At 49.3% G+C, this 14,988-nt stretch overlaps 2 protein-coding genes and 1 non-coding gene across 6 annotated transcripts in view; 1 reads left to right on the top strand and 2 right to left on the bottom strand.

Moving 5' to 3' along the window:
* KIAA0513 (KIAA0513 ortholog) overlaps positions 1-8,982 on the bottom strand; it is a 57,555-nt gene extending 48,573 nt beyond the window's left edge. For 2 of the 3 annotated variants that reach the window (XM_032284593.1, XM_032284595.1), the window contains exon 1: positions 8,808-8,934. The gene's annotated coding sequence lies outside the window, so the exon portion shown is untranslated. Of the gene's footprint in view, positions 1-8,807 lie in introns of all 3 variants that reach the window. The other variant, XM_032284594.1, reaches the window with a different exon arrangement.
* A 126-nt stretch (positions 8,983-9,108) lies between these two features.
* ZDHHC7 (zinc finger DHHC-type palmitoyltransferase 7) overlaps positions 9,109-14,988 on the top strand; it is a 54,361-nt gene continuing 48,481 nt past the window's right edge. Inside the window, exon 1 of one of the 2 annotated variants that reach the window (XM_032284589.1) lies at positions 9,109-9,205. The gene's annotated coding sequence lies outside the window, so the exon portion shown is untranslated. The remainder of the gene's footprint in view (positions 9,206-14,988) is intronic. The other variant, XM_032284592.1, reaches the window with a different exon arrangement.
* LOC116555875 lies at positions 12,370-12,486 on the bottom strand. Its single transcript, XR_004270718.1, has one exon. It is a non-coding gene; the product is annotated as a U5 spliceosomal RNA (small nuclear RNA).

The raw sequence follows: 14,988 nt of genomic DNA, 5'->3' as shown, positions 1-14,988 counted from the left end.
TAAAAGAAAAAAATAACCCCTTCTCTCTCCTTTCTTTCTTCTAATTTACCATTCCCATCAGCTGTGGCTAGAAATTGTTCCTGCCGTGCAATGGGTCCTGGCCATGCATTCCTGACATTTAGAGGCAGGAGAACATTTCTGGAATAACGCCAGAACCCCTGCAGGAGTGAAAGCAGGATTTTCTCAAGTAAGGGTCTTCCTCTACCATGCGCAGTGGACCTCACACACAGGTGGCCACTACCGCACTTTCCTTTTGGGAGCTATGAGATCCCGTGTTACACGGAGACCACCACACTACGTGTGAAACGAGGGAAGGTGACAGCTGTCCCAGGGCAGGGGCACCGGGCAGATGTGACCACATGCAATGTGGTGCCCTGGACTGGATCCCGGAATAGAAACAGGGCAGTACCGGAACACCGCAAAAGTCAAGCAAGGTCTGAGGCACAGTAAGGAAGCACACCCAGGAGCGCTATCGCCCGCTCACCCACCCCAAGCACAAAGGTGCCATCTGCAAGAGGGCAGATGGAGTAGAGTACAGAGGGCCAGAAGGCATGGGCTCTCCTTCCCAGTACTAGACAATCACCACAAACATCTACAGTAAAAAGGAACAGAACGCAGACACATGCTGCAACAGCGATGAACTAAAAATGAACCGATTACAAGGCCACATACTGGATCATGCTTATGAAATGTCCAGAACGGGCGATTCCAGAGACAAAAACGGGATTAGCGGTTGTCAGGGGCCCGGCATGGGAGGCGGGGGCAGAGACTGCTGATGGAATGGGGCTTTGTTTATGGGGTGATGGAAACGCTGTGAAATTAGATTACGATGAAAGTTGCACCAGTCAGTCAAGTTACTAAGAATCACTGAAGTGTACAAGTGAAATAGAAGAATGCTATGACACCTAAAACATACCCAATAAGCTGTTAAAGAAACAAAGAAAGGAAGAAAGAAGGCTGTTTAAACACTCTAAGCAGGCCAGGTTTGGTGGCTCATGTCTGCAATCCCAGCACTTTGGGAGGCCAAGGCAGGAGGACTGCTTGAGCCTGGGAGTCTAAGACCAGCCTGGCAACGTAGCAAGATCCCATTTTTACTAAAAATAAAAAACAAAAATAAATTAGCCAGGGATAGTGGTGCACACCTGTAGTCCCAGCTACTTGGCAGGCTGAGCAGGGAGGACCGCTTGTGCCAGGAAGGTCGAAGCTAACAGTGAGCCGTGATTGCACCACTGCACTCCAGCCTGGACGACTGAGCAAGATCTCATCTCTAAAAACAAATAAACAAATAAAAAACAAAACAAACAGTGTAAGATAAGTGAGGGAGATTCTGAAGCTAGAAGACTTGAGGTCAAAGCCTTCCTTTTACAGCCTGGGAGAGGAGGGTCCCCATAGAGTCAGGTGGAGGCCAGGGCTCCCTAAGCCACGAGCTGTTTGTGCCCCCAGTGTTTCTTCATCACCTGCTCCGCGCTGGGCACTGGGCTAGGCCTGGGGAACAGAAGAACCAGCAGGACAGCATAGGACTTGCAGAACCGCTTCTGACCTGCTCAGGGAGGAATGGGTGGTGAAGAGGGCAAGAGACAGGCGGCTGCTAAGGGACGGGGCACAGATCCAGCACCGCCGTGGTCACACTCAGAGAACTGGGGTCTTGGGAAGATGTCCTGGTGCCTGGGGCTTTGAGAGCCAGGTGGAAATCAGAGGGCCGAGAGGAGGCAGGGGAGCTGACAGCCCAGCCTGGGGAAGGGGCAGAGGCAAGTGCATGGTGTGGGGCGGGGCTTAGGGGCCCAGTGCCCTGCACAGCACATGTCTCCGGTGTGCCCTGATGGGGGGGTCTCAAAGGTGACCTGCACTCTGCCAGGGGAGGCAGTTCAGGGGAGAGGCGGAGAACCCAGGCCTAGAGGCAGGCTACCCCGACCCCTGCGCTGCCCTCACACATTGTGTGATGGAGGCACGTTACTCCGCCTTTCCATGCCTCAGTTTTCTCATCTGTGAAATGGAGACAGTACCTGTGGCTTTCTTATATTGTTTTTGTGAGGGCTAAAGTGACAGCCCCATAAGACACTGGGCACATAGCTGGGTGTGGACAAAGGAAACCCTATAAATATGAGCCATAATAACGACCACACTATTTTTTTTTTTTTGAGACGGAGTTTCGCTCTTGTTACCCAGGCTGGAGTGCAATGGCGCGATCTCGGCTCACCGCAACCTCCGCCTCCTGGGTTCAGGCAATTCTCCTGCCTCAGCCTCCTGAGTAGCTGGGATTACAGGCACGCGTCACCATGCCCAGCTAATGTTTTGTATTTTTAGTAGAGACAGGGTTTCACCATGTTGACCAGGATGGTCTCGATCTCTTGACCTCGTGATCCACCCGCCTCGGCCTCCCAAAGTGCTGGGATTACAGGCTTGAGCCACTGCGCCCGGCTCGACCACACTATTTTTATACCTCAGCCACATAAGATAAATTGCTCCCATCATCTTCCTTCCCATGAGCCCTCTGTACTTGCCCTGGACAGGGCGAGCCCTACCTAGTGAAGTCTAAGGCACAAGACTATGAAAACCACCCCAGAAATAAAAGCACTTTCCCCACACTCTTGCCCCACATTTACCTCTACAGACTCATTTCTGCTAAGCACCTTCCTTTCCCAGATAAACTCCTTGGCAGGAGTATAGTCATCAACTCTTTCTTTTACTTTTTTTTTTTTTGACATGGAGTTTTGGTCTTGTTGCCCAGGCTGGAGTGCAATGGTGCGATCTCGGCTCACTGTAACCTCCGCCTCCCGGGTTCAAGCAATTCTCCTGCTTCAGCCTCCCGAGTACCTGGGCTTACAGGTGTCCACAACCATGGCTGGCTAATTTTTGTATTTTTAGTACAGAGAGGGCTCCACCATGTTGGCCAGGCTGGTCTCAAACTCCTGACCTCCAGTGATCCACCTGCCTCTGCCTCCCAAAGTGCTGGGATTACAGGGGTCAGCCACCACGCCTGGCCTCATCAGCTCTTAACATGGGGAAACAAGTCATCTGTCACAACAGTTAGGAGCTGTGGTGAGGCTGGAGGAAGGAAGGATTGAGGGGAGGGACGGTGAGCACTGCCCATGGGATGAGGCAGGTGATAATCAGGGACATTAAAAGGACATCAGATCTCTGGAGGGGGACAGAAGAAACAGACAGTAATGCCAATGGGGAGAGGAACTGGGAAGTTGGGGAGGACAGGGAGGGGCAAACTACTTTTCACTCGACCTCTTTCTGTATCATTTGAATTTGGTACCATCTGCACATATTAATCAAAAATAAAAATAAAGATGGGGGCATATTGGGTATCTGGGTGACAGAGTCAGGAAGTGAGGCATCTCTAGGTGCAGGTGCCAGTCACCAGATAAGTCAGCTGGCACCTGTCCTGCCCATCCACCCCCACCCTTCCCTCCCCCACCCCGGCCCAAAGGGAGAACAGTTGCTCTGTGAACTCCCTGAGGGCTCATCCTTGGTAACACCTCAGCTGCAGAAGCCTAGCGCTCTGAAGTCCTTGGTAAACAGGCGGGAGGAAGCTTCTATTGACGCCACCGCCTCTGGGCAGCATCGCCTAAGTGGGATACTGTCTTATCAGCCGCGCCATTTATTTCACCGCTGGACGCCGATGAGCTGTTCCTCCACTACAAGGACCAGTGCAGCAAAACGCGAAGGTAGGGAATCATCTCTCCAGGCCCCTGCAGAGCGCATCAGAGAAACCCTGCATCCTGACCTGAAGCAGCTGTGGCGTCCCTACCCGGAGGGGTAAAGAAGCTGAGGGCTCTGCAATCAGAAGTGAGGTGTCACTGCTCAGGAGCTGCCTGGCCTGGGGCAAGTCGCTGGCTTGCCGGCCCTCTTCACCGTGAAGTACACTAGTCAGCATTTGCCTGGCAAAATCAAATCGTAAGGATCATGAAGGCTTCTCATGAAAACATTCACATCCCTGTCCTTATCCCTAAAAATAGCCACCTCCCGCTAATTTTTCCCTTCAAAACGTCACTGCACCTTGAAGCTGCAAGGCATTATAGATTGAATTTAGGTGCCACCTGCCCCAAAAGACTGAATTTAGGCATACTCTCAACCTCCAGGCACCAAAAGATATGTTGAGGTCCTAACCCAGGGACCCTGTGAACTTCACTGGAAATAGGGTCTCTGTGGATGTAATTAGTTAACTGGAGGTCATCCCAGCACTTTGGGAGACCGAGGCAGGAGGATTACTTGAGGACAGGAGTTCGAGACCAGCCAGGCCAACGTGGCGAAACCCCGTCTCTACCAAAAATGCAAAAACTAGCCAGGTGTGGTGGCATGTGCCTGTAATTCCAGCTACATGGGAGGCTGAGGCACGAGAATCACTTAAACTTGAGAGGCGGTGGTTGCAGTGAGCTGAGATCATGCCCTGCACTCCAGCCTGGGCAACAGAGACTCTGTCTGAACAAAAGCGAAGGTCATAATGGAGTTGCGTAGACCCTAAGTCCAATCCGACTGGAGGAGAAGAGACACAGCCCCACAGGAGAAGACATGAAGTGGAAACAGACACACAGGGACAAGGAGGCCATGTGATCACAGGGGCAGAGCCTGGGGTGACGCAGCTGCCAGTAAGGGGATATCACGGATCATTGGCCACCAGCAGAAGCTGAAAGCGAGGCACAGAGTCTCCCTCTGAATCCCCAAGAAGGAACCAATCCCATTGACGCCTTAATTCTGGACTTCTGGTCTCCAGAACTTTAAGAATAAATTTCGGTTGCTTTAAGCCCCCAGTTTGTGGTTTTTGGTTAGAGGAGTCCTGAGAGGAATGAAACCTGGCTTTACTATCTACGCAGTGCCTGGATTCTCTTGCCCAGTGGTCTGCTAGCCAGGCTAGGTTAGACCGTCTCTAGTAAAAGCACTCTCCAATAAACAAGGTCATTTCTGATAGTTATGAAGAAAATAAAATGCTGTAATATGACAGAGTGAGTGGGCAAGACCAAAAGAAAAAGGAACATTATTCTGACTATTAGGGAAGGTCTCACTAGGGATATACTATTACGGCAGGAAGCTGGCCATGGAAATGGGAGGAACAGCCCGTGCAAAGGCCCTGAGGCAGAGTCATCTTGGTACTCAAGGCCCAGGAAAGAGGTGGAAGCTTTGTGAATGACAGTGGCAGTCAATGAGGCTGGAGAAACAGGCAGGGTCAGTCAGCACCTACAGTCAGCCTGATTGACCAAGGTCCTGGGATGCTGCTGGGGAGAGACACGGTTAACTCAAGAGTTTCCAAACGATCACCCTGGCATGATGAAGTTCTTAAAACTAAAGTCTGGGGTGCAGTGGTATAATCTCAGTTCATGGCAACCTCCACCTCCAGGGCTCAAGTGATCCTCCCAGCTCAGCCTCCCTAGTAGTTGGCATTACAGGTTTGCACCATCAATGCCTGGCTAATTTTTGTCTTATTTTTGGCAGAGACAGGGTTTTGCCATGTTGCCCAGGCTGATCTTGAACTCCTGGACTCAAGCAATCCGCCCCCCTTGGCCCCCACAAAGTGCTGGTATTCCAGGTACAGCCACCACGCCCGGCCAAGGCCAAGTCTGTCTATTACTTTTGTCCTTTGGTTCCTGGAAGCTTGGGGCTCTACAGAACGAGTTTAATAAATCACAGTTCCCAAGCTTCTCCGGGCTTACTACATCTACTTCATTCACCACTGTGGCGGTTTCTTTTCTTCTACACCCTGCATGACATGTGACGTCCAGAAAAGAACACAACATTCTAAGCGTGGAGTGGCTGGGAACTATCACCTGCTGCATCCAGACCTACACTTCTGGTTCCTGTGCCGGGATTACCGCGGCTTTCCACTGTTTCCTACCACTAATGTGCCAAAACATCTATTGGCCAACCTTCCCCTGAAGTTCTGTTTTTGATGCCCTGATTTTTAGAAAGTGGGATTAAAACTTGTCCTTTCCTCATGAGAACAGCTATGCCTTTTTTTTTTTTTTTTTTTGAGATGGGAGTCTTTGTCACCCAGGCTGGAGTGCAGTGATGTGGTCTTGGCTCACTGCAAACTCTGCTTCCCGAGTTCAAGTGATTCTCCTGCCTCAGCCTCCCAAGTAGCTGGGATTATAGGTGTGTGCCACCGTGCCCAGCTAATTTTTATATTTTAAGTAGAGACAGGGTTTCATCATGTTGCCAAAGCTGGTCTCAAACTCCTGACCTCAGGTGATCCACCTGCCTCAGCCTCCCAAACTGCTGGGATTACAGGTAGGTAAGAGCCACCGCGCTGGCTCTATGGCTTATTTTTAAGTGTCACCATGACCCATACGATGCCACATAGAAAAAATGGTTTAGAATAAACAAAGTTACTGGGCCAGCCCGCTTGGTTTCACAACCACTGCATTTCTCTTTGGGTGGAGGACAAGAAAAATGATTGTAGCAGGCTTCACGCTCTCTTGCCTCACACAGCTGAAGACACCTAGGCTATTTGGAAACACAGAGCACTTAAGCAAAAGACACTCTTAGCAATCACACTTCCTACTAGATTTCTCAAGGACCTCTAAATAAATCTGAGTCCATGCAGACCACCTCAAGCTCGGGGCAGGGGCAGGAGTGGCGCAGCCGACTCAGTAAGCCGGACAGGTGGTGGAAGAGAAGGATGTTTTGCAAGCCTCTAGGAAAGCCCCACGACCCCTGGTGTGAGGCACCATCCACCTGGACCCAACCCGCTTTCCATTCTGCAGGGTGGCAAGGGCTGCTATATCCAGCATCAGACGGCTGCGTTAAACACTTCACTGTGTCCCCAGTAGCTAAGCGACCCTGGGCAAGTCACTCAGCCTCAGTTTCCTCATCTGTGACATGGGAACGATAACACACCCATCATTACCAAGCTTATAATGAAGATCAACCAAGAGTCTGCGACGGAAAGCCCCTGCAAGGTATGAAAGTGAGGGTGACTGTGGGCAATGCAGCTTTTACTCCTGCTTTCCATGTCTCTCCTGATGTTGGCTGACTTCTGACTTTTTTAAAAAAATTGTCCCAGGCTGCTTTTGGTGTTTCTTTTAACCTGATTACTTTTGCTTTATGAGAGAAAGGAGAGAGGAGGTGGGAGGAGAGAGAGGCAGGCAGCATGACTCATCCCACCCCAAACCCTTCCTGGAGACTGTCCTAAAACACGCTCCTCACAGCCACCAGGGCTACTATAAAGCAATTCACTTTTGAAGATGTTATTGTCGTGAAAAGAGAACCACGTCTAATATCTGCAGAGATCCTCCACTTTCTGAGGTTCTGCAGCAAATGATTTAAGGCTTGTGATTTACTCAGTCACCGAGTGGCTTCTCACTGCCTTTGGCTGTTACATCTCAAATAATGCAAACCAACCTTCACACTAACTGACACATCCCATACAAATGGCAAACACAGCCAGAAACGTCAGAACGTAACAGAGGCTAGTGATGATCTGATCGCTAAGGCTGCCTACATGTCAGTCCCACGCCATCTTCATCTCTTTAGTGGAAAAAGAAAATCTCATGAGTCAACTTTTTCATTGCAAACCAATCTCAATAGCCTTTCGTCCTGTGCTTCAAAGGCATAAGCAGTCCTATTTCCGAACAAAGTGGAAATAAAAACAAGTGACAGCCAAAGAGAGACACTGAACAATGGAGAACATATCCTTCCCAGGAGAAGTGGGGGGAGACAGGAAGGAATGCTCAAATGCAATATAATCCAAACCTTTTTCCTTTGCACCATAGAGTGTTAAGCATTTCTCTGCCCTGCTTTTAGGTTGAGGGTGGGGGCAGCTTTTAAGGAAATCAATCTGAAACATCAACATCAAGTGGCAGCCTGGCTAAAGCAGCCTCGGCCCTGACAGCTGTCAGCCTGCCTCTAACACTGACTCACCACAGCCACACTACCTCCACGTCAGGGGCGCCTCACCTGTGCCAGCTCAGAAGTGAGTTCCTGCTCAATCTGCAGGCTGGGACTCATGCCTGGCCCTTACCTAGAGAGGAAGAGGAGCTGGCCAGTGCCCCTGCAAAGTCTTTTTCTCCTCTTCCCCTTTTCATCTTCCGAAGTCTAATCAACCTGCAACCCAGGGAAGCACAAACCAAGGAAAGCGGTGGGAAGGGTGGGAGGGCACGCACCCAGCTCCAGAACACTCAATTCTGTCCTTTCCAAGATCCTGGAAACGGGCTCAATGCCACCTCAGCCAGCTGTCCTAAACTGAACTGCTAAAACCACATTCTCACTGCTATCCTCCCCTTCGCTTACTGGCCCATCAAGAGGAGAGGGAAGAGGCAGAATGGACAGGGGAGGTCACCCGGGCCAGGAAGCCCCTTTCTGTCACCTCCCCCCCCCCCAGCCAGCCCCAGGAGCAGTGAGGCAGCAACTTCACACCCCGCACACACGCATGACTCCCCAATGTCTTTCTCCCCTGGGTCCCTGCACCCCCTCCCCAGCTTGCCCTTGCAGGAGTCCTGGGTTTCTTCTTTCCCCAAGACTGGGACACCAGCTCCATCCCAAAGCCAACTGCGGCCACCATCTGCCCCGGGGCTGGGGGCGCCTCCTCCAGGCGGCGGCCCGGGCTGCGCTCATTCCCAGACGTTCGAACTGCCTCTCCGCCCGTGGGCTCCCGGCGCCCTTACCCTTTTCCCTTTGCGTCCCAGCAGGCGAGGAGCCAGCGGAGACCCCCCGATCCGAGCCCCAGGCCCGCGAGGCCCCGCCCCCGACGCCCCGCGAACCCCTCCTCCCTCCCCGCGCCCCCCGCCCCACGGCGCTCCCAGCTGTCAGCTCTCGCAGACCCCCGCCCCGGGTCTCCGTCATCCCTCCCGAGTCATCCTTCCTCTCACGAGCCTGTCAGGCCAGCCTGAGGCCGCCCCACCGCCCCTCTCACCACGGGCGGACCAGGCAGCGAACCGGTGCCGTCGGACTCCGAGGCTGCGGCGACTGCGCCGCCCGCGAGCAGCCGGGTCCTTTCCTGGCGCCGCGGCGTGGGCTGTCAGTCAGCCGCACGCGCCCGCCTCCAGTCCCTTCTGCGCAGGCGCGAGACAAGCCCTGCCCTCCTCGCGGGGGGGGGGGCAGCCCGCAGGGGGCGTCACGTGAAGGGGCGGAGCCTGCGCGGCCCGAGGGCTGCCCCGCCCCATGGGAGCGCGCTCGGGGACTCCGGGATCGTCCTTGCTGGCTCGCCTAGAGGCTGGCTGTTGTCCGGGTCTTGGAAGAGTGGGTGGGGCAGGCCCCGTGCTCACAGGTGAGTGAGTTATTCCGTGATTTTGTTGCGGGTAAGGGAAGCGCCAGCAGGGAGGTAGGAAACACCGTCTGATTCTAGCCGCTTTCCGGCCCCGGGTTTCCCTACCTTTAAAACAAGCGTGTCACTTGCCCGCCCTATCCGCTAGTTCCAGTGAAGGCATGACATTAACCAACATAACTTTAAAATTAGTCCAGCAAGGCTTTGAGCTGGAGCTAAAAAGAATAATAATAAAAATAAAAAATTTAAAAAGAGATTTAAAAAAGAAAAAAGTCTGGCGAGGATGCAGGTTATGGAAGAGCAATTGGAGGCTAATTTACTTTTTAAAACGGGGCGTCTTCGAGACTGGTAGATTCCATCTCAGCTGCTCCATAAATTCTAGGCCAGTCTGCATTTTTTCAGCAAATACAGTAAATACAACGTTCAGGCCATTCAGCTTCTTCTGTCTCTTCAATTAAAAGAAAAAGTTTTTTAAGTACAAGCGCTGCCTTTGGACGCGTTTTTCGTTGTAGAGAAGTATAGAAACAAACTGCCAGCCCATCCCTGTAATTTGGGGATTATGACAGACTCGACTCCAGCACCTACCAAAGTAGAGAATCTGGTTCTGGAGTGTTGACTCTGACACCTCAAATTTTCTGGAGACATTTGTACAACTACATTCCAATGCTGTAATGCTCCTTCTGGTAGCTCCTTAAATGAAATGATGAAGCCCTCTCTCTAAAGAAATGCAGTGATATCTGAAATAGGGCTGAATGTCAATTTTAGAAAACGGTGGGCTTTCTGAAGTTACGGGAGTTACGCAGGAGAAACAAGTTCTACCACTTACATGATATGTATGGATTGATGATGAAGTATCTGTCCCATGCCCCAAGCAGAAGTGATAGTCCTTTGAAAGATGGAGACTTGAACTGTAGACTCCTTGGGAAAGTTGAAGGGAACACATGAAGAAGACAGCTGGGAGCTGCAGTACCATGAGGGTTATGGAGGCTTCAGCGCCACAGCTCCTTCTGGTTCATTCCAGATTTGCTTGACCAACTGGGTGTGGCCACCATGCATGTGAAGCTGGAACTCAGAGTGTTTCCAGTTTGGAAACCTTGTGTCGATGCTACAGACAAGTGGGTATGCTTTTGGTCTCTGCAGGGTTCTGCCCTTAGTTCAGGAGGATGCAAGTGCCATGCCCTTAGTTCAGCAGGATGCAAGTGCCATCTTGCAGAATTCATGGGAATGGAGGAGGATGGATGCTGCGGCTGAAGGAATTCCTCCCCTGAATCAGCAAGTAAACCTAGCACAAGGCACCGACTTGTGCCATCCTGACCTGTCCTTGCATTACCAGCTGTTCGGGAGAATTGAAAAAAGGTGACTCATTTAGAGTCAGATTCTGTTTTAGGGGAATATCATGCAGACCCTCTCCTGACCGCGTAGAAGGTTTTCTGACCTTTTCAGAAGGTTAGAGAGAGGTAGATGACATGACCATTTTTTAAAAGAGGAAGAGAGTGAGTTCTGCAAACCACAGATCAGTGAACTTGACATTGGGCCTGGAAAATCTTCAGGACAGATGACTTAACAAAAAAAACATTTGTGACCTCTCCAAAGAGGAAACACCAGAGACAAAGACCAAGTCACACTAGTTTAACCTTATTTCTTGCTGTGAATTATATAAACTGGTATATCAAAGAAATATGGTGGAAATGTGCATCTGGACCCAGAAGCTGTATTTCCCAGGATTCTTTCAATTATAAGTGATGGAAACTCAATTCAAACTGGGAGGCCGAAGGCTCGTGGATCACCTGAGGCCAGGAGTTCGAGACCAGCCTGGCCAACATGGTGAAAGCCTTTCTCTACTAAAAACACAAAAAAGTTAACCGGCGTGGTGGCGGGCACCTGTAATCCCAGCTACTTGGGTGACTGAAGCAGGAGACTCGCTTCTTGAACCCAGGAGGTAGAGGTTGCAGTGAGCAGAGATCGCGCTAGTGCACTCCAGCTTGGGCAACAAGAGCGAAACTCCATCTCAAAAAAAAAAAAAATTAATAAATAAATAATTGAATAAGTTACAGTCCGATTTCTTGTATATTTTTTCTGATTCTGTTCACATTGTATATTTTTGAGAGTCTGTGCACATAGGAACATATATAAAACATATATAATCCACAACTATTCTTTTTTACATAAATCCACAGTTCTATACAACAGACTCAGCAGACCTTGAGGACTGTTCAGATCGATTCATGAAAAACGGTCTCATTTTTACAGTTGCAGACACAGTAACCCATTTGAGTCCAACATACAGGACTTTAATATACTGATGGGCATAGAGGGTGATGCCAGTTGTTTGCTTCTACAGGCATGCCACAAGAATTCATCCTACACATAGGCTCGCCCATCTGCACAAAGATGTTTGCATCTGGGATTTCCAAAGAGAGGAACTCCTGCATCAAGGGGCATATGCACTTACACTTTTGTGACTCGTGTTGCCAACTTACTCTGCAGAGGGTGCAACAAATGTGCAATTGTGCCAATTTGGTTTGCCCTGCAAACACAGTATACCTGTATTACCAAATCTTTACCCATCTGCTAGTGAAGAATGGTATTTAGGGCTAGGCACAGTGGCTCATGCCTATAATCCCAGCACTTTGGCAGGCCAAGGTGGGTGGATCACCTGAAGTCAGGAGTTTGAGACCAGCCTGGCCAACATAGTGAAAACCCATCTCTACTAAAAACACAAATATTAGCCAGGCATGGTGGTTAGACCCTGTAATCCCAGCTAACTGGGAGGCTAAGAACCAAGAATTACTTGAACTCAGGAGGCAGAGGTTGCAGTGAGCCAAGATTACACCAGCCTGGATGACAGAATGAGATTCTGTCTCAAAAAAAAAAAAAAGATATTTCCTTATATGTTAAATTTGTATTCAATCCTTTCTGAATGTGGCTGAGTATCTTTTCACATATTTGAATAAAGCTTCTACTTTAATTTTTTTTTCTTTTTTGAGACAGGTTCTCTATTGCCCAGGCTGGAGTGCAGTGGTACAATCTTCACTCACTGCAACTTCCGCCTCCCCGGTTCAAGCGATTCTCCTGTCTCACCCTCTGGAATAGCTGGGACTACAGGCACGTGCCAGCACGTCTAGCTACGTTCTGTATTTTTTCTTTTTCTTTTTCTTTTCTTACTTAGCCCTGCCTAAGCAGGACATAAAAAAATTTGGTTATAAACTCATAATTGTTCCTCTCCATGGAAATCTTCAGTAAAAGGTGAAAGACTTATTCGTTATGAAGAGAAACCAGAGGAAGCCGGGCGCGGTGGCTCAAGCCTGTAATCCCAGCTCTTTGGGAGGCCGAGGCGCGTGGATCACGAGGTCAAGAGATCGAGACCATCCTGGTCAACATGGTGAAACCCCGTCTCTACTAAAAATACAAAAAACATCAGCTGGGCGTGGTGGCGCGTGCCTGTAATCCCAGCTACTCAGGAGGTTGAGGCAGAAGAATTGCCTGAACCCAGGGGGCGGATGTTGCGGTGAGCTGAGATCGCACCATTGTACTCCAGCCTGAGTAACAAGAGCGAAACTCCGTCTAAAAAAAAAAAAAAAAAAAAAAGAGAAACCAGAGGATAATTTTCGCTTTTTTAATAGAGATGGGGTTTCACCATGTTAGCCAGGCTAGTCTCTAACTCCTGGCTTCAAGTGAGATGCCTGCCTTGGCCTCCCAAAATGCTGGGATTACAGAGCCTCTACTTTAAATCAGTATATTTCCTGGGATGAGGGTTTAGCTGGAAACAGCTCCTGAAGATTTGGTTTTTGCCTGAGGGAGAAACAAAATTAATCCTGTAAATGGGACATTCTGCATCTCTACACCACTAGGAGATTTTCTGCTCCTAGGCCTTGAGTGAAATCAGAGAGAGGCAAAAACAAAGAAACAAACAAAAAAACACAAACTCTGTTAAATCAGTCTTTAAACAGGAAGAAACCTTAGAAATCAAGTCTAGGCTGGGCATGGTGGCTCACGCCTGTAATCGCAGTACTTTGGGAGGTCAAGGCGGGTGGATCATGTGAGGTTGGGTGTTCGAGACCAGGCTGGCCAACATGATAAAACCCTGTCTCTACTAAAAAAATACAAAAAATTAGCTGGGTGTGGTGGCAGGCGCCTGTAATCCCAGCTACTTGGGAGGCTAAGGCAGGAGAATCACTTGAACCCGGGAGATGGAGGCTGCAGTGAGCTGAGATCATGCCACTACACTCCAGCCTGGGAAACAACAGCGAAACTCTGTCTCAAAAAAAAAAAAAAGTGTAATCTCATATTGTAGAGATTATTTTTGTGTAAAGCCGATGCATAGGGAGAGAAATGACTTGCAGAAGATCACATATCACTTCTGTTGAGAAACAGATGGAGATCCTTGATAACAATGGAATTATTTTTGTCAACTGCCAGCTTCTCCGTTAAATATTTTAATGAGCCAGGTGGGGAGGCTCATGTCTGTAATTCCAACACTTTGGGAGGCTGAGGGAGAGGATCGATTGAGGCCAGGAGTTCAAGACTAGCCTGGGCAATATAGTGAGACCACTACCATCACCCCCCCAACCTTAAAAAAAAAAAATAACCAGGTGCGGTGGCAGGCAGCTGTAATCTCAGCTACTTGGGAGGCTGAGGCAGAAGGATCACCTGAGCCAAGGAGTTTGAGGCTGCAGTGAGCCATACCAAGGCTATTGTACTTCAGCCTGGGCAGCAGAGCAAAACCTGGTCTATCTCTCTAAATAAAAATTTTAATATATGACTTTATTGTTCTGTTTCCTTTAGCAAGGATACAATTTTACATGAGCTATACAAGTAACTAAAAGCACAGGCAATGCAAACAAGTATAAAAGAAACTTGCAGGACTGTAAGCCAAAAATAAAATTTTAGGACCAGTGTGCTGGTGCATGCCTGTAATCCTAACAACTTGGGAGGCTGCGGTGGGAGGATCACATGAGCTCAGGAGTTTGAGACCAGCCTGGGCAACATAGTGAGACCTCATCTGTATACATTTAAATAATAATAACAAAATTTTTAAAGTCAAAAAAACAAAATTCTAAGCGTCCGAACAACTGAATGGACCCTTCCTCTTGGAAAGGCCATCACAAAGTTAACCTGAAAATTAGTTCAGGCTATGATGGCGGGAGTTGGAAATGCCTCACTATACCCTCCTCCTGTTGGAATTTAGGCACAGCTGACCAGAACATTGAAACAGAGGTCCTAAGACTGACGAAGAAACAGACTTTTTGTCATAAGACACCAAATTCCAGCCTGACTCTAGTATCGCATCACATGACAGATAGCAGGCCCTGAGAGAAATCAAATCTTTCTTTTTCTTTCCTTTTCTTTGAGACAGAGTCTTGCTGTGTCTCCCTGGCTGGAGTGCAGTGGTGAGATGCTCAGCCTCAACCTCCCCGGCTCAAGCAACTCCCACTTCAACCCCCTTCAAGAGCTGGAACTGCAGGGATGCACCACCACGCCCAGCCAATTTTTAAATTTTCTGTAGACAGGGTCTCACTATATTGCCCAGGTTGGTTTCAAACTGGCCTCAAACTCCTGCCCTGGCCCCTCAATATGCTAGGATTGCAAGCGTGAACAACTGTGCCTGGCCCAAAGTATATTTCTTTGGCATATTTTGAAATGGCCCTGCAAAGCTGTCTCCCATGGGGAAAGTCTACAGTCTGTTAATAATCCCCTATTCTATTCAGGTGTTTTCCTTGATCCAGTAGAGAATTTACTAAGAAAATCTGGCACCTTTTTTTTTTTTTTTTTTTGAGACAGAGTTT

This window comes from Sapajus apella, unplaced genomic scaffold (assembly GCF_009761245.1).
Source record: "Sapajus apella isolate SASKATOON/1434 unplaced genomic scaffold, GSC_monkey_1.0 scaffold15, whole genome shotgun sequence".
In the NCBI taxonomy this organism is placed as follows: Eukaryota; Metazoa; Chordata; class Mammalia; order Primates; family Cebidae; genus Sapajus; species Sapajus apella.
Note: the sequence above shows the minus strand (reverse complement) of the source record. Positions and strands in the feature narration are given on the sequence as shown.